The sequence below is a fragment of the Filicampus tigris genome, chromosome 2 (genome assembly GCF_054856515.1).
Source record: "Filicampus tigris isolate MCC_2025a chromosome 2, RoL_Ftig_1.0, whole genome shotgun sequence".
NCBI lineage: Eukaryota > Metazoa > Chordata > Actinopteri > Syngnathiformes > Syngnathidae > Filicampus > Filicampus tigris.
In genome coordinates this window covers 25,800,607-25,820,955 of record NC_141218.1, presented here as the reverse complement: position 1 = coordinate 25,820,955, position 20,349 = coordinate 25,800,607, and the positions used below count along the sequence as shown (strand labels likewise).

Here is a 20,349-nt window from a genome sequence, read left to right as displayed (position 1 = left end):
AAATGTTTGGTCACCCCAGAATATGACATAGCAACAACGTGGGCGTAACTCCATTTTCCGACAACACAGTGCTCTCAGATGTACTTCAGATGAAAAGCAATTTCCAATAACATTTAACCCATCCTTCAATTCTCTATTGTTTATCCTATTCATAGTTGTCGGTGTGCTGGGGCCTATCCCAGCTGACTTTTGGGTGAGAGGCGCGGAATGCCCTTGATTATTTGCCTGTCAATCAAAAGCAGGGGTGGGCAAATCCTGTCCCCGAAGACCGATATCCTGGATGTTTTATTTTGGCAGGGAAACATATAAAACATCCCGGATACCAGCCCTCGAGGACCGGAGTTGCCAACCTCTGATCAAAGGGCAAAGTGTTTATCTTTAGTTAACCTAAGATGCATGTTGAGTGCCCTCAGGAGAAGCCATGAAAGGACAAAGGAAAGAAGACCCTTTCACACCAGCCCTACAAGCTTGCTGTCCTATCTGAAAGGTACCAACTTAAGATTATGGGTTGAAGTCAAACACCAAATTCAATGTTTATAACACAAAACTGTGAACAGAGTGTGAAGTTTAACACACAAGACTCACTGCTCATGGCCCTTGTATTGAAAGCAATTGTTGCTGGCTCAGACACGCACTGCATATCCAGTGTGGGGGCTCTCAAACACAACTCCTACGCACACGCATATTTCACAGTTTGGTGCTCTCTGTTTGGCCAGCCTTGAATGTGTGTCTTTTTCTACATCTCAAAAAGTTTACCACTAATAATCGGTAGGCTCTGTACCCTAATGCACTTCACGAATTGAAACCCCACCAAAATACAAAAGCACATTGACATTACAAGTCACACCCATGCAATGAGTATGGGGCATTTTAAGAAAGCTTTGGAGACGCTCTTGAAGTCAGTTTTCAAATTGCTCGCCATGTTTAATTTCCCAACCTGAGGAAATGGAGAGTAATTTTCGCCTATTTTGTCTTCTCTTTGTCACTGTCTTCATAGCCTCCAGGTCGGTAAAGGTCTATCATTTCAGTAGTGTTTCACTCAGACTGGTCTTGTTTGTTCACTGGCAGTTCTTTCAAATTAAAAGGTCACAATCTGCCTGTCAAGCAATTATGTTTGCCTTGTGGCCAAAAAGTCATCAGCTATTTCAAATAGCTGCAAAGATGCAACTCTTTTCCCTTCTTGGTGATCCATGTGATTAAATGGCAATTTTCTACCAAAGTCCTTTTGCATGAATGAGACTATAGTCAAAATTCAGGGCTTACAGTTGGTCTCTTTGCATGCCAGACCTAAAGGTGTTTTGTGTTTGTCTCAGTTTCCACTTTTATTTTTTTATTGTCATATTCTTTACATCACTCAGTCTAACTACAATTCTGTTGCACATCACCTGTATTGTCTGTGGTCTGTTCATGCTCTTTAAACTGCCCTCTTCCACCCAGTGAGACATGGGCTGTTCTGACATTGTGGTGCTTCTCAGCAAGCTGTCACGAGGGACTCCCTCAGGAGAGTTACATGGATGGTTAGTGCTCTCAAATAAAATACAAATAGTCCACTTGTTTATGTCAATGTGGGATTTACTTAACCAGAACACAATTCGGGTTTTTTTTCGGTGGTGGGGGGGGGGTGGGGGCTATGAGTAAAGGACTTTGAAGATACAACAGTCGTAATATAAGATGCCAGTGAACTTAATTTCAGAGAGCATCAAAGCAATTAACCTGGGTGTGTGCTTTCCTTTTTCTTTTTTTTCTCTCAATTGCACCAATACACCTTCCTATGAGGAAGCAGAGTCTGAGATCTCTGAGGTGAGCTCTCCTATCTCTGGGGTTGAGGTCTCCGATGTGGTTAAACTGCTCCTTGTAGCAGAGCGCGGTGGATGTGATCCGCCTGGAGTCCTAAAATCTCTTGATGTTGTGGGACTGTCATGCTTGACACACCTCTGCAACTTTGGGGACATTGCCTCTGGATTGTTAGACTGGGTGGTGGTCCCCCTTTTTAAGAGGGGAGACCGGAGGTTGTGTTCCAACTACAGGGGTATCACATCCCTCAGCCTCCCTGATAAGGTCTATTTAGGGGTGCTGGAGTGGAGGGTTCGTCGGGCAGTCAAATACTGTATTCAGGACGAGTGGTGTGGTTTACGTCCTGGCCGTGGAAGAGTGGATCAGCTCTACACCCTCAGCAGGGTCCTCGAGGGTGCATGGGAGTTCTCCCAACCAGTCTGTGTTTTGTGGACTTGGAGAAGGAATTTGACCATATACCTCGGGGGAACTTGTGGGGTGGTCCCTGATAAGGGCTGTTCGATCCCTGTACCACCGATGCAAGTTTGGTCCAAATTGTTGGCAGTAACTTGGATTCTTTTCCAGTGAGGGTTGGACTCCGCCAAGATTGCTCTTTTGTCACCGATTCTGTTTCAACCTTTATGGGAAGAATTTCTTGGCACAGCCAAGGAGTTGAGATGGTCTGGTTTGGAGGCCTCGGTATTGCATCTCTGCTTTTTGCAGATGATGTGGTACTGTTGGATTTATCAGGCCGTGATCTCAAACTCTCACCGAAGTGGTTTGCAGCAGAGTGTGAAGCAGTTAGGATGAAAATCAGCATCTCCAAATCTGAGACTATGGTCCTCAGCCGGAAAAGCACAAAAATCCAAATCAATACAGAGATTTGAACGCAGTTAAGAAAAACTGTGAGGCTGATGTGCTAACTATTCCACTGTGCTGCCATAAATCACTTCAAAACAAGCCTACTACGAGTTTTGTGAACCCTATGATATGTGTATTTCCAAAGGGGGCATTTTAGTTTATAATATTACAGTGTATTTTATTGTTTGCTGTCCCCATGCAATTCCGCATAAATGAGTTTTATTTATCTAAAGCAATACAATTTCCACAAAATGTCCTACTGACTTGTCAAGTTAATCTACAAATTAGAACAGGGGTAGGGAACTCCGGTTCTTCGATAGCCATATCCTGCCCATTTTGCACTCGGAAAACAGTTGAGTTAAAAATAACACAATTTTGGGTCAATTTGACCCATCTTTCTTGATTGTTTTTGCAGACACAACCCAAACAATTGATAGTTTTGGGAAAAACAAAACAAAAATTGCGTTTGTTTTGGACAAAACAATGCAAGACAGTGGGTCAAATTGACCCAATTTGTGTATCAGTCCATTTTTGACCCACAATTGTATTATTTTGAACCCAACTGTTTTTAGAGTATGGATATCTCCCTACTACAACACACTTGCTGTCAGGTTTGTTATAGCAGGTTTGTTGTAGCAGGGAGAGATCCAAAATGGGCAGGATATGGCTGTCGAGGAACCGGAGTTCCCTACCCCTGAATTAGAACATATACTTTTTTTAAGGTATTCACATGGCTTTAAATATTTGATAAAATCCATCGCTTTCAAAATCAGGTAATGCTTATTGACATTTTATCTTCAAATTCAAAAGTTAAACCATATTTGCCAAGACTTCTAATGCTAAACCCTATGATAACTTTCAATTTAATTTGCGAATGAAAAGTCATGAGGTCAATTTTTGGCACTCATGTTTTTCTGAGCAAGTATATATATTGCATTTGCACCTTATGTGGAGGAAAAAAGGGTTCCATCTGGCAGCCTTTTGCCATCAAAAGCAGTGCATCTTCCCATCTTCTGAAATACAGTATTCACAAAATAGCATTGCGGCATGGTGGTCGACTGGTTAGCACGTCGGCCTCACAGTTCAGAGGTTGTGGGTTTGATCCTGGCCCCGGCCTCCCTGTGTGGAGTTTGCATGTTCTCCCCATGCTAGCGTGGGTTTTCTCCGGGTACTCCGGTTTTCATCCCACATTCCTCCATTCTAAATTGCCCCTAGGTGTGATTGTGAGTGCGGATGTGTGTTTGTCTCTGTGTGCCCTGTGATTGGCTGACAACCAATTCAGGGTGTCCCCCGCCTACTGCCCGAAGACTGCTGGGATAGGCTCCCCGCGACCCTTGTGAGGACAAGCGGTATAGATAATGGATGGATGGGATCTAAATAATTACCTTCTTGATACACAGTTGCCTGCATTCCTATGAGACGCTCACACCTGTATAATACCAACAAACCTGATGTTCCTACTGTAACGGAGTAAAAAATATACTTAATAAATGATTTCTCTTCCTGATTATGTTTTTGAATTTAAATGATAATTTCATGATTATTTTTGTATATTTGTGAATTTAATCTCATTTATATTGATTACTATTTAGTGATTTTCTGTGTAATGGGCGCACTCTGCTTCCGTCATGCCTGTTGGGCTGCCGTGGCAACTTCCCTCTTCCCTCACAATTAGAGTTGGGCGATACTGGGAACTTTTGTATCGATCCGATACCAAGTAATACAGGGTAGTATCTGCCGATACCGATACTTTTTGCTTGGAAATGTTATGATCCCCCTTGAGTTTGTATATTCAGTTTTATTTATATATTCATTCATTCATTCATTATCTATACCGCTTATCCTCACAAGGGTCGCGGGCGTGCTGGTGCCTATCCCAGCTGTCTTTGGGCAGTAGGCGGGGGACATCCAGAATTGGTTGCCAGCCAATCGCAGGGCACACAGAGACAAACATCCGCACTCACAATCACACCTAGGGGCAATTTAGACAGTCCAATCAACTTACCATGCATGTTTTTGGAATGTGGGAGGAAACCGGAGTACCCGGAGCCGGGATCGAATCCACGACCTCTGAGGCGGACGTGCTAACCAGTCGACCACCGTGCTATACATATATATATATATATGAAGTTTTATTTTTTATTAAATACAATGCAAACTGTATAAAAAAATAAAATATTTCTACTACAACAACTGTTTCAGAACAAAAGTCAAGAGACTCAAACCAAAAAAAGCAGCAATGTAACGAAAATACAAATAACAATGTCAACATGACAACTAAAATATATCTTGCAAAATGTTATGAAAATAAAGTCAGTAGTGCAAATACTGTAAACAATACAATGTAAAAACCTTTAACAGTAGAAAAAAAATGAAATACTTCTACTACAACTGTTTCAGAAGAAAACTCAAGAGAGTCAAACTAAAAAAAAAGCAGCAATGTAACGAAAATACAAATATAACAATGTCAAGTTGACAACTATAATACCTTCCATTGCACAATATTTGGAAAAGAAAGGGGGGGCGGGAGTCCGCTGCGCTTTGAGCAAAGTATCGATCACAGGGCAATAGTATCGATCCGATCCAAGTATTTGCTTAGTATCAATAACATCGATATTTGGGTCGATCCGGTGTCCACTGATAGTGTAGTGGTACACACTCCTGAGTTGTGTGCGGGCAGCGTGGGATCGATTCCCGCTCAGTGTCTATGTGTGCCCTGCGACTGGCTGGCGACCAGTTCGGGGTGTAGTCTGCCTTCGCCCATTGACGGCTGGGATAGGCTCCAGCAACTCCCAGCGACCCTATATAGGATAAGCGGTTTGGAAGATGACATGACATGACATGGGTCGATCCGCCCACCCCTACTCACAATTCGATGACTATTGCTGAGGGTAAGTCACGTTTGAAAGAGCTGCTACTTTGTTTCATTGTTTTCCTCAAGGATTGAGTCTTTTGTGTTGATTTTACCTGTAAATAGGGGGTATAGTGACATGTTGTTACGATATTAAAGTGTGTTGTGTCTGTTTCGCCAGCGCTAATAGTTTTACAAATAATTTTCAGTGTCTCCGTTTCAGCGCAAATTCTATTATTTTGTTATATGACCAACGCTGAGGAAGCTTTTGTTTCATATACAGTATTTTAGTTTAGGGAGCAGATGTGCAAGGATGCTTTTCTTCGATGTCCCTGGGCCAGACCGGTCGGACCCTCCGGCCTGGCCGGATGCCCATTTTTGGGGCGGACGGGTGGGCGGTGACATATTAAAAAAAATGGCTCGACTATGCATGGCCTGAAGTGGATTTTAGTCCAGCCCATTAATCGGCCCTGCATGCGTTTGATGTGCTCGCGAGGCGGCCAAATATCATCTCAGTCTACTCGGTGAAAGGCTTCTTTTCAAAACAACTTGTGTCCGACGAGTATATTCATTATACACATACGTATGGCACATCATGCACTTTCCTACTTCCAGAAATACGCCGTGACAAAACTGCTGTGTAGTGGTTTGCTGGCATGCTTTTACTTTGAAGGCTGGGAAGTGTGAAGGAGATGAAGTGTGGAAAATAGGTAACTTGTTGAATGCTTGCAGACTTGTCGTCTGTTGGACCCAAATAATTATACAATACGACAAAACCAACCCCAGGGCTCGCAATAGAAGTTAGTACACGCAGCTGGGTAAGTACGTGAGTAAGTGGCGCGTTTGAAGCGTGTCCATAGCGGGTTTGAATAGTAAGTTAGTCAGGTAATTGTCTTTAAATAAACCTCTTCCGTTAGCATCATGCACGTTTTTTTTTTATTTTTTTTTTTTTTTTTTTTGGGGCGGGGCGGGTGTCAGAATGGGCCGGGGTCCGGCAATGTTTATGAATATGGCCGGGGGGTCGGGGTACCCATGTCAAGGGTCGAGGGTCGCAGCCGGACGGGCAAAAAAGGGTCAAGTGCCCAGCTCTGTGTGTGTGTGTATATATATATATATATATATATATATATATATATATATATATATATATATATATATATATATATATATATATATATATATATATATATATATATATATATATATATATATATATATATATATATATATATATATATATATATATATATATATATATATATATATATATATATATATATATATATATATATATATATATATATATATATGTTCCACTCAGTGATCTGTCTCATTTCCCATTAATGTTTATTTTTGTTCTCAAGTTGTTAGAAGTTAAATGTAAAAATGCTGTTTTCTTGACGATTCGATGACTATTGCTGAGGAGAGCAGATGTGCCAGCTTGAAGACAAACTGTGTGTTTGTATTGTCTTCTGCAGACTGCTGAGGAAAATAAATTGTGAAAAACAGTAAATTGAGTGCCCTTGAGTGAACCTTTCACGCACACCTGTTACACTACCAGCAACCCAAATTGTTTCTTTGCACATTCAAAGTAAAATAAGTTCTTTAGTTTGTTTTGTATACATCTATGGTAACGATGGTGCCACATGCAGTAAAGACAGATCCATCAAATCAAAGCAAACAGCAGCTTTTACTTGTATACACTTTTTTTTCTTTCTTTTTTTTTACGCCTTTGTTGCTTTCTCACTTACAAATGCATTCCCCATTAAAATAGCAGCACCCGAGGCACTCAATCAAAGAATCCTTGCTTCCATATAAAGGAAAGAGTTACTGTATGTTTTGCTGTTGGTGGTGGTGTTTGTGTTGAGTTTTTTTTCTTTCCGTGCAATGCTGTCGACATTTTTGGAAGATTTTCCATTTATTTTTGTCATTTCTATAAAACATGGCTTATTCTATGCTCATTTCTTCTTTAAAGCCACTAGACTTATAAGGCTGATTAAATAAGGTCACAGTGATGACAGAACTAAAACGAACACTAATTTGATGAATGAGATGCACATGTAGTAATGAAACACCTTGCTGTCACTTACTTTGTATTCATGTCCTTGATTTGGGCCGAGTGCTTTTTTGGCACTTTGTAAGACCCAATAAATTGTAATCCCCAATATATTTTGATTTACTTATGTGTAATATATTAGATACCTTTTCAAAAGCTATGTTCCATGTAATATTTCTCACAAATGCATTATTTTCAATTTCAAAGAACATCGAGTTGTACAATTTACTTACAGATGTATCATCTTAACTTCTTCTCAAACAATGCAAGATGCAATTTAAGTTGTACACCACTACCTCACATTGTCAAGCATACTGTATTGCGCAATGAATGCTGTTACCAGGTTGCATTTTTTTAAGAGTGTATTTTCTGGACTGTATTAAATCTATTTGTCTACGCATTGAAACTCCTCTACAAAATGCATGGTGTTGGATAAATGCCATGAGGCAGAGTCCTCATCAGCTGCAATCTCCTCCTCTCACTGGACAACTTTGTGGGCACAGTGTGAAGCATTCAGGATGAGAATCAACAAGGATTAGAATTATTTTAGGCCATGGTCCTCATTCGAAAAAGATTATAAAGTGCGCTCTCTATATTCCAGTATGAGATCCTACTCCTACTGGAGGAGTTAATGTATCTTGGGGTCTCACTCATGAGTGAGGGAATAAGAAAGCAGGATATAGACAGACTGAGTGTTTAGGTCTGCGGTGATGTAGACTCTGTCTTGGCGCCATGGTGAAGAAGGTGTTGAGCCAAAAGGTGAAGTGCTTGATTTACCAGTCTATCTACATTCCCACTCTCACATATGGTCACAAGCTGTGGGTCATGACCGAAAAACAAGATCAAGGATACAAGTAGTTGAAATGACTTTCTCCGCAGGGTGTCCAGCCTCTCCCTTAGAGATAGGGTGAAAAGCTTGGTCATCCAGGAGGGGCTCAGAGTAAAGCTGCTGCTCCTCCTAGTAGCTAGATATGGCGGCCTGGTGTTTGATTAGGATGCCCTCTACATGCCATGTTTCTAAACTGTATTAATCTATATTTGTTAAGACATGAAAACGTCTCCACAGAATGGATGGTGTGGGATAAATGCTACCAGGCAGCGTACTCGGCAATGAATGGTAGACATTTTTCCTAGGCTTATGCTGTCCTGGTTTCCCAACATAAGTAGACTTGCTTGATACCTTCTTGTTTTGATTCCAACATTCCAACGCATTCCATACAATTAGCACAATACAGTGGTGACAAGTAGCGATAGAAACCAGTGCATAATTTTCCAGGGCCTATCGAAAAGGGGAAAAAAATGAAAAAAGGCCTCCGGGCAAATGTGTGTTTTACACAGGCTCAGCCTCTGGGCCGCTGTTGGCAAAAGAGCTTGGTTGGTTGTTCGGTCTTTGAGGCCATTTGACTTTACGTGACAGCTTGCGTATCTCATTTCCTGGAATTTGACTACATTTGTGATGTTTTGAGTTGCAGGAAAGAATGTTAGCTTGAAATTAAAAAGTTTTTAAAAAATTACATTGTATAGCATTGTATTGGTAAACAAACACCAAATCAAAGTGGCTCATGATTCAGTGTGGAGGAGTGATGCAAAGACAGGAGGACCCACATGCGAGGGCACACGTAATGGCAAAATTTATTACAAACGCTGAGAAAACTGTATAGCCAAGAACAAACATCCATCCATCCATTATCGATACTGCTTATCCTCACAAGGGTCGCGGGGCGCGCTGGAGCCTATCCCAGCTGTCTTCGGGCAGTAGGCGGGGGACACCCTGAATTGGTTGCCAGCCAATCGCAGGGCACACAGAGATAAACATCCGCACTCACAATCACACCTGGGGGCAATTTAGAGAGTCCAATCAACCAAACAATGTAAACTAAAAAAGGCACTGTTATGAATTGCAATACATATTCATATTGTAGCCTGACATTGAGTTGTCACATAGTGATTGTGCCATGGAATCATGTCAGCGACCTTATGGTTTGGTTATATTTGTTAGTTCTCTCTGTCGCAAAATGATTGTTGTTGTTGTTTGCGAACAAATTACATCATCCTCGGTTTTGTGAGGATTGTGTTTTGTTAAATATGACCTGAGTTACTGTGCCTCATTAAAATACTTAATTTATGAATACTCCAGCCATTACTTTATTTACTGAGCAATAACCAGACTGGAACGAAGCAAGAAAACTAGGTAACTGCCCACAAGTGCACAAATATTTTCAAAACCCCATTGTTCATCCAAATCTCTCCAGCATGCGTGTGTAGGTGAGGAAAGCAGAGTTTTTTTACCTGTGTCATTTGAAATGTGTGATATGACCTGATTGGGAGTGGGCGATGTGGGCAAAAAAAACAACAACAAAAAAAACATTATTATAGTCTACAGCAATATTTAACAGTAAAGAACAAAACATTATGCATAGACTTACATTGATTTTTGGGAATATTTCTGTAATTTAAATGTCTCTGCTGTTATTCCATAATGATTTGACATTTTGAGGATTTTGAACTTACTGTACTGGTGTACCACTGCCAACTACTAGAGCAATCAGAATGAGAAAAAATGTATTTGATATGTGACGTGTGACAAAGTGTCACCCAGCGAGAGAAAAAAAGACGTCGTCATAACAACACCCATTCTCATACATTGGCCACCGTGTTCAGAATAAAGTTGAATAGCAAAACTGCATTTTCCCACTCACTCATGGCTGTGATGTAGACTTGTGACTTTATTCATGTTTGGGTGGCATCACACTAATAAGCCATCGTAGTTTGTGCAACAATATGCCCCGGGAATACAGGCTAGTTATGAATGATGCGGACTACAAGCGTGTAAACTGAATGTTAACCAAGCATCCAGGATGTCACGTTTGCCTTGCTCGCTAAAGTACTGCGTGTGTGAGTGCGTGCGTGCATTTATATTTGTTGGTTCAACTCGGCAACTGTTTTCTGAGTGTGTGTTTAAGATGTTGTTTAGCGTGCTTGCACGGTCGCTAGATTTTCTTCGTAATCCGTATGGCTTGTGGTGCAACAGAATTGCTCTTCACGGTGACCTTTTTGGCACATCAAACAATGTTATTCCCAATGACGTCAGTCTTGTCAACCCCAAACTGTTTACAGACTACGGACGACGTGGACTCGCGCCTCTCTACGAATGCCCGCTCGACGCTCCTCTATGTTTGAAACAGTTCCGCTGCAATGCGGACAGAGTCATGGGACCGGGTCCTGCCCGCTGATTCGGCGAATGCTTATCGCTTCCTCCTCCTCTGCCGTCAATGCACACTGATTTTCAGCATTTTCTCATACTTTGCGGCTGTCGACTGACTCGTGTCGTTATGCTTTTAGAGGCAGTATTAATACTCGATAATGTAAAATTACACATCGTGAATGCAAGACTGACGATGATATCGATAACGATATATATCACACACCTCTAGACCTGATGTACTATTTAAACTTTATTCAATAATAGAACATACAGTAGATGATGTTATGTCATCCTTACATGTGCTGATTTCAATGCATGCAATGACAGATGCACATGCAACTTTTAATATAAATAATTAAAAAATATATGAATTCACGTTGTCTCCCAGGCGCTGTGTAACTGATTTAAGACATAAAGCACATCAAGTAATGGAGGTGTCAAAATGTGCAACCAAGTCTGCTGATGCTGCTTGTTCAGCATTCTAGCCAGAATGTGCTTGAGAGCCAACAAATGTGTAATTTTCTCCTTTTTTTTTTCAACCCCTGTTGTAGAGCCTGATGTAGAGCTTTTTGACCCCGGAACTAGGAAAATATGTGTTTTGTTTTTTTCAATGTGTGTGGACACAGTCTAAATATAGGCCTATGAGACAACTTGCACAAGACACTAATGGATGGAGAGATGTGACTGTTGGAGGCAGAAAGAGTAGGGCAGGTAAAACTAACAAGACAAGTGAAGAACGTAAGGAAATAACTTAGTTCCTGCAAAAGACACAAAATCCAAACCAAAAGCACTCAAAAACGCATACAAAACACATCAACTCACATGCAAAATAAACAAAAAAAACTGGTGGTGCTTATGAATCAAATCCGTCTAACTTCCAGCCTTTAAATTTTTTTAACAAGAAAACAATGAAAAATATACATTGGTAGGTGCTTTTAACACTAAGTTTACCTTACAAAACAAAGTAAAAATAATCACAATGATATGGTGTTGCAATGAACTAAACACCACCATTATCTTACAAACAAAACCCAAACACTAATCACGCACTTTTCAGTTACAGTCCGTAGAAGACGAGAGCACTGTGTCTTTGTTGACACTGTCAAAGAGTTATTCTCATAACAGGTGTGCAACATAAGTGGGGCGAAACCAAAACACTTCAAGTCTTGATAAAGTGCAGTTCTACACGACTGCAACCTTAGGTTCAATCATTCTTCATTAAGTATACCTGCGCAATGTAATTAGACCAAATACTAGAGGTCAGGCATGCAGCACAATAATACACTTATTGTGAATTTAATACCGCCCCAGCAGTGTCAGTCAAAGCTGAGTATTATTATCTTTCTATCTCTTTCAGTGTGCAGGTTTAGTTGAGGTTGTAGCATGTTTGTGCATGCAAGGACACATCAGACAAATTTACTATTTACATCTCATAGAGAGAAAGATGCTGTTAAATGAGACAACCATCTAGCTCAGGGATATACGGCTGGCGGCCCCCGGGCCACGTGCGTCCCGCCCCCACACTCGGAGTTGCCCTTGATTTATTTCTGAAAATTATAAATCTTTCCTCAACTTATGCAGATACGTTTTAAGTTGTAATAACAGTGCTAACCACTCAATGGCAGACATTGCTTATTAGCTCATTGAGTCCCAATTCTGTGATTAACCATCCAGAAGAGAGAGCGCGTCATGGCAAAAAGCAAGGTCAAGATCAAATTAGGTCAAGAAAATTGTTTTTCGGGTAAAATAGGAAGTATTTAAATGCAAAACTCCTCCTAGTTTGCTTAGAGACGCTATCAGCCATGAAAAATTTCAACCTAAGTCATCACTACAACACCAATCCCTAAAGTACACAAACGTTTTGAGGTTTTTTTTTTTCACAAGAAACATTGACAGCTCAATTGAACTTCCTCAAGCGTTATTAAATTTGTGTCCTCCAAAAACATAGATCTAGTCAATGCTATAGTATTAGAAATGCTCATGATGGCTTCAAGAAAGCTGCATGGTTGGTGTACCCACAGACGTAGTGATCTTTACTGCCCTATACTACATTGTGTTAAACAGGTGAGTGAGCCGGCGTATTCATTTGGAGATTTTGAATTACATGCAGGACAAATATAGTACAGTATTCAAATTATGAGTGCGATAGTTTTTTGGGTGAAATTGTGCAAAAAATGAGTTCAAGCCTTAAAGTGAAAAGTCAACGCAAACATTTTTTTTCAAGAATACGTTCTATGCAAGCCCACTAGTTGAAACAGGGCATTCTGATAAATATTGCGTTTGTGGAATAAGTGTTAATCCACTAATTTTTAGCCATCTCCGGGGGCGGCCATTTTGTCTTCTGTCGACTGAAAATTACATCACAACTGCTCACAAATACCAATCACGGCTGACATGTTTTCTGAATCTGAGCCATGATTGGTTGTTGTGAGCAGTTGTGATGTCATTTTCAGTTGACAGAAGACAAAATGGCCGCCTAAGGAGATGGCTAAAAACGAGTGCATTTTGCTGCTTAACTTATATTCACAAACGCAACATTAATCAGAATGCCATGTTTCAACTAGCGGGCCTGCTGGGAACATATTCTTGAAAAAAAATATGTTTGGGTTGACTCCCGCTTTAATGTTGGTTTTCTGTTCAGCAGTTGTGTGTCATCTTTGAAATTTTTTTATGCAAGAGAGCCCTTTGCACTTGGGGGGGGGGGAATCACAGTTTGAGGTTATTTTTTGTTTGCTTAAGTATCAGAATCAGAACTGTTGAATAGTGGCCTACCTCGGGTGCACATGTGACGACTAGAGGAGAACCCTTTGTTGTTGAAGAGTGTGTCGTTTATTTATCGTTTCTATCTACACACAACAGTAATCTGAAACCTGCAGCTTGTACGTCATCTCGTTATATTTCCTGCCTACTACGTGTGTATTACATTAATAGACTCAAGGTACAAGCCCGTCTTCCGGGCTTTTGCACATATGTATGTAAAGCAGCAGGAAGGGGCTCGGGAGTGTATATCAGGCAGATGCACTGTAGCCACTGTCACAGCTGCAGGCCGAGTCCCCGAGGGAGCCCTCCGCCAGCCAGCCCTTAAAAAAAAGTGCCAAAGCACATCTGGGACCCAGCAGGTGGTCTGCAATCCCATGATAGATTGTTGTTTGCTGCTAAACCCTGGGACTGGTGTCTCTGTGCATCACTATGGCTCTTAAGATTCAGCTGGAGTATGAACATCTCGGATAATGTATGCATATTGAGCAAAGAATAAATAGTTTCTCTAGCTGTTCCTTTTGATACTCTCCATCTACAGTTTTTCATATAATGCTCTGAACTTTTTATAATTGATACTCTTACAAGATTGTGCCAGTTGAAAATGTGGTAAAAGGTGAAAATTCAAAATTGAAATGTATTATTTGTCTAAATTGATTGTCCTGTGTAAACAATCCCAGTATCTTGAACAATACGCAACAACAATAAGAAGTTTTTGTCTTATCATCTCGGGTTTAAATGTATTGCTCTGATGTAGAATCTTCTTACATTTCTAGATCTGGATGAAACTGTGTCCTATTGGCTGTTAAGATCCTATTGTAGCTGTTCACTAATTGATTTCCCAGGTGGCATATGTTAAAACCTTGGCAAGGGCTGTACTCTCTTTTTTATGCATTTACAGTATAAAAATTTGATTTAAGCATGCTTTCCCCTCCATCCATCCTATCATGCAAATTATAAAACTGATGTGTCTGGAGTTTGGGCTTTTAAGGACAAACATTTAAAATTGTTTACATTTTTATTGAAGGTAGGCAAGGACAATACAAGGATATTTAAATGTCACTGTACCTCATCATTATTTAGTTACCCTGTGCCAATATCATCAGCGAAAAGCAAGTGAGTAATAATTGTGACTATAAATTTTACTGAAAGGGAGACTTGGCCAACAAGACAATGTGGTAGTATACAGTACTCCCTACCGCATAACTTTGTGTCAATTAAACACATTTTCTATGCCAAATACAATAGGCCAAAGTTGGTTGAACCAGTATGAACAAGGAAGACCTATAAAGTGAGATTTAATGGAATAATAGAATAGAATATGGCTTTATTTGGCCCATAAGATGCACATTTTGGTTTTCAGAGTTGAAAGTATAGCAGCAACAAACAAGAAAAATGAGAACGTAGACAACATGTTTTAGTGCAATGGCAAGACATCTACAGCTACTGCTTCACCTTACCTAACACATCTTTTTTACCACACTTTGTCAACAAAATCACTGATGTACTGTATAAATAGAAATGGATATGGACAAGCACAAAGCATTTTTGTGTATTTACATGGCACATACAAAAGGCTTTGCCCCGGCAGGTCTGCTCCTAAAGTTGCCACCTATTTATGGTCACTTTCTAACATTGTACACCATAGCTTGAGAAACATTGGATTCATATTCCATCAGGCCAAGCATTTTGATGAACATATTAAAACTGTAACCCGTTACTGCTTTCTCACCTCAAAAATATTTCTAAAATGATGTCCATGTTATCCCATTCCAAAGTGGAAATGAGCTTTGAATAATTTCTGCCCCTATAATGTAAAAAAAGCCATCGTTTAAAAATTGCATTCAATGTTTACTTGGGTTATCTTTGTCTGGTATGTACATTTGTTTGATGATCTAAAACATTCAAGGGGGCGAACTTTGCAAAAACAATTTGACGATCGGGCAAATACTTTTTCACAGCAGTATTTGTGAAAATACTGTACAAATATAGTGAATATTTGTATTATATATGACAAAATAAAAATGATAATCTCTGAATTAGTTATGGCATGCCAGAAGAGTCCTACTGGTCTGTTTGGGTTAAGAATGTAGGTCATAATATATTTTTGGGAAGAATATGTATTTTGTTGGCCGACGGCACAATTAGGTCATTTGTGGACTGGGTCATCTCACTTTGAGACTTGCAAGCAAGATATTCTGAAAATGTATTGTTTTCGCGCAAGCCCATGATTGTAAATAGCTATGTGGAATTTCATTTTGAGCTGCATTCCGTCACCTCCAGGTCTAAAAGAAAACATGATGGATGTTTATGCATGTGAATCTCTCCTCTTCATCTTTGATTTCATGACATATTCCCATGTTGCTCCTTAGCTTCAATGCTCTGTGAACTGTCTTGTCTGCCATCTTCTTGTATCAGTCTCCTATCTCATCCCACATGTGCTTCCAGGAAACGCAAGGCTCAACTGCCTACATTTCACGAAGATAACATGGCAGTTGAGTGAAACAGACTAGGCATAAGTGCTGCGTCTGTGATATGTATTGGCTTGGATACGCCAAAAGATTAGAAAACCGATTATTTATAGACTCTTGACTTTTTCACACAAATAAAGTATATTTGTAGATTTTGACAGGTTAATGCAGCTACACTCATCATTCTTGATTACATCAACAATGGATCCAGTTTCTGAAACAGGAGCACTTTCAGCGAGTGTGGATGTTATTAACCTATGAGAGGATCAGTTGTCATCAGCAGTACATACTGTAAAGTAGGGAGAGTGGCAAACTTACCTGTCACTGGTGAAATTGAATGAAAAAAAAAAATGAGAACAAGTATGGTAAGACTCTCACACTCATTGTGACGTCACCACTTCATTACCTTCCAGAGTGACTTAAACAGCAAATGCACACGTATATTCCACATAATCAATACAGTCTGAACAACAATAAATGTGTGACCTTGCTCCTTGCTTTGCCAAGGCTGATAAATAATATACAGGCTATAGAGTATATTTGTACCTAGTACAAATCTGGCAGATAGATGGATAGAAAGATAGAAAGATAGATAGATAGATAGATAGATAGATAGATAGATAGATAGATAGATAGAAACTTTATTAATCCCCAATGGGGAAATTCAAGGTGATCGGTTGCATGAAGTACGTTCATACATAAGGCACACAGTCAGCCAAGAAAGACACAAAGCCATGGGCATAAAAGCATACAAATAATAGAATGAGTAAAAGTGAAACGCTCCTGACAATGGTACCAAGAACACATGCTAGCAACAACCTTTTGACAGTCTAATGTCGGCCAGTACAAATGACCCCTTTAATCTGTAGCGTAGTCTAGCTGTGCAAAGGAGCAGGCTACACCAAGTTTTGTTGTTTTTGCAGATGCATGCAGCTGTTAGTGCAGTTTGAAACTGGCGGTTTGCACCGTTGTGGGCATGAACACAGCCAACGTGCTATTTGCAGCGGCTCCTCTCATTCCCTTTAAAATCAGTGGGTGAGAGGCGGAGTCCTTGACATGGCAGGAGCAGAAACTGATTTGCTGGAGTCCATGCAGAAGGTCGAAGTGTGCAAAGTACAATGATAAGAAATTGCAAGCAGACCTACAAGCAGAATGATTTAAAGTTGGTCAGAGCATGACATTTCACCGATGTGAAGACTTGGAGTCTAGCCTAGAAATCCAAATTCATCGCTGTACCAGTGATTGAGTCTGGTGAGTAGGCGCGGTAGTAGTCTGAGGTAGGGCAAACCTAGGCAAACACACAGCAAAATGAACCAATCAGCGGCAAGTGGACGTGACGTCAAAAAAATACCTTCTTTTGAATAAATGCTTCCAGTGCCATCAGCTGCTGGGGTCGTAACTACTCTATGCATTTAATTTGGAATGAAACAAACTATCGTCTCTCCCGTGCACCATTTAGAATGTTACGAGGATGAACTTCCGACGCCAAAGAGTGACGTTGCTCACAGAGGCAACGTCACAGCAAGTAAACAAATTTGATTGGACATTGTTGTCCTAAAAATATTGTTATTTCACTACGCTACTCCAGAGAGTGTAATTTCTGTTTCCACAATGTCACGCATGGCGTACTTGGGCACCCTGCCCTGATTTCGAGGAAAATTAGCAATGCCGCGGAGGATTGGCCAGGAAAGCACTACGTTCCATCCTTCAATTAAACCCATTTTTACCAGTACCAAGTGTAGCAAAATACCAAAAGAAAGTGAACCCCACCCATGTGCATGGTTGGACTGTGCATTGGGCTAATTTGCGCCCGGAATGAAAACAGGGCCCTTTATATCCTAATTTGGTCAATTTCATATTGTTTCGGTGTGGGTCTGTTGTTTTCACATATTATTGATCAAATTGTGTGTTGAAAATGACTTGTTCTCTTTCATGATGCAATGCTAATAGCGCAACAAACTTGTCTTTTTGTTGTTGTTTTCTTGAAGAGTTATGTTTTGGAGATGCAAGGTTTCTGCCAGATGCCAGCGACGTACACTATTTTCGTACAAGACAGCGCACACCCCAAATTATTTTGTAGTTTATAGAGTGACAGCATATAGAATGTTGGCTTTGATGCATAATTAAGTGCGGCCCTTTTTAAATATAATAAATAGCAGCACCAACTATTTTAATGTCCGCAGTATTTTATCAGTCCATCTGTGAAGCTGTCAAACCAAGAGAGTGCCTACATATATTAGGGAGGTGCTGTAAGTGTAAAGGGTGGGGCAAAGCTTCACAGAACCCATTTGTCCTTTTCTGAATTTCTGCTGCAGTGGCATTTTTATTCCTCACTTGTAGTTGTAACTTAATTCTAAGTGTTACTGAAGTCCCTGTCAAACATTGTGTTGATAAATCTCTTAGTTATAACTGAATCAATATGGGGCAAGGCGCTGGATGAAAAACCTTTAGAATCCTTGCCCTCAGCAATCCTTTGCACACGGGCCAATTTCATTCTAGTTTTATCATTTGAACCTGACAGTTTGCTGTATGTTGAGTAGACCTAATCCATACACTTTGATACCACCGTTGGCCAAACCCCATAAAGTATTCCAATCAAAGTTGCTGGAATGTGATTTTACTATCCTTGGAAAAACTCATTTTTCATCAGCTTGTAAGAGTTCCACTTAGAACATCAATGTGTGTGGCAATTGCACACATACCCATCCATCCATTATCTGTACCGCTTCTCCTCACAAGGGTCGCGGGGCGTGCTGGAGCCTATCCCAGCTGTCTTTGGGCAGTAGGCGGGGGACACCCTGAACTGGTTGCCAGCCAATCGCAGGGCACACAGAGACAAACATCCGCACTCACAATCACACCTAGGGGCAATTTAGAGTATCCAATCAACTTACCATGCATGTTTTTGGAATGTGGGAGGAAACCGGAGTGCCCGGAGAAAACCCACGCAGGCACGGGGAGAACATGCAAACTCCACACAGGGATCGAACCCACGACCTCTGAACTGTGAGGCGGACGTGCTAACCAGTCGACCACCGTGCCGCCTGCACACATACCATGAAAATCAATTTCAACTCAAATACAAATACAAATAGGTTACTTAATTGTTAGGAAATATTGTATTATGGATGGGTAGTTATTATATTCAACATTAACTACATTAAACATATATTTAATGTAGCAAATCAGTTTGTAAACATCTCTTCAATTCCTGGATGGAGGTTAAATCACCCTCTTTATTTGATAATCTTCCACTCTATATAATTACATTATGGCTCTTAGACTCCTTCATTAAGGAAATATGTTTTGTCTGTGAAAATTGATGGTAGAATCTGTTTGGAAAAAAGGAAGCACTTTCAGAATCAAATTGGAGGGCATTGTTGAAGCAATGGTATAATATATTGAGCATACTGTATATATGATATTATTATATACTGTAAAGGTAATGACAGCATCCTTGCTCATCCTTTCTTTGTTTATCTCATTCTCCTCAAGTGCTACTTCTGCTATATCACAATATGTTTTATTATGGTTAAGGATTGAGTGCGTACTTCCTTGCATCAATTATTTATAACATTTTCCCCTCTCGTAAGGCAAAATAAAGTAACCCAATGAGAGTATTATTTTACTGCTTTGTACAGTTAGGTAATGTCTTTGCTGTAGCTGTATGAAATTCATGTGAATGATTTTTAGAAATCATGGCAAAGTTATCTCAGCGCATAAAAGCACTTAAAACGAGAAATGTGATTTTTCTGAAAAGATGCTGTCTTCAGTATACTACTGAGAACCACACATGAGGCAATGCTGTCTTGACAGATGTGAGCTTCATCTATTGTGTCTCATGTAGATTATTTTCATTGTGGTCTCTCAGGTCCTCGTGTCTTCTAAATGTAATACCAAACATCTTTGGGGGATGTAGCTGAGTATGCCTCCTATTGAAAAAGATAGAAATAATCTAGAAACGCTCTTCTTGGGCTAGGAGAGGAGGGAGTGTCAGACAAGTGAAGGGTCAGTGCACCCACAGTTAGAGGGACACCTCAGGGAGATGAATAAAATTGGATCTGCCATTTTCTGAAAAATGTACCGGTGATTTTTCGCGTCTAGGTTCTGTTCCCTAGAATGTCCGTAATAGTTGATGAAGATAAATTACAGGTACTTTCCTCTAAAGGAAAAGAAAGCAAAGGCGAAGAGAAACAGATCTCAGGGGAGGTCACATCCATCCTCTTATCAATTCACACAAGACTCACTGTATACAGCACATTAGTCCATGACAGAAAACATCAAAGAACACAATCATGAAAGATTTAAGTCAGTATTCATAAAGATTTAATATATATTTCCGGGTATAACTGGATAATCCGTGTGTCGTCTGTCA

General features: G+C 40.2%; 1 long non-coding RNA gene across 1 annotated transcript in view; it reads left to right on the top strand.

The window, feature by feature from the left end:
- The first annotated feature begins 328 nt into the window (after positions 1–328).
- LOC147151906 (uncharacterized) overlaps positions 329–20,349 on the top strand; it is a 37,506-nt gene continuing 17,485 nt past the window's right edge. The window contains exon 1 of the long non-coding RNA XR_015084879.1: positions 329–487. This is a non-coding gene — a long non-coding RNA (uncharacterized LOC147151906). The remainder of the gene's footprint in view (positions 488–20,349) is intronic.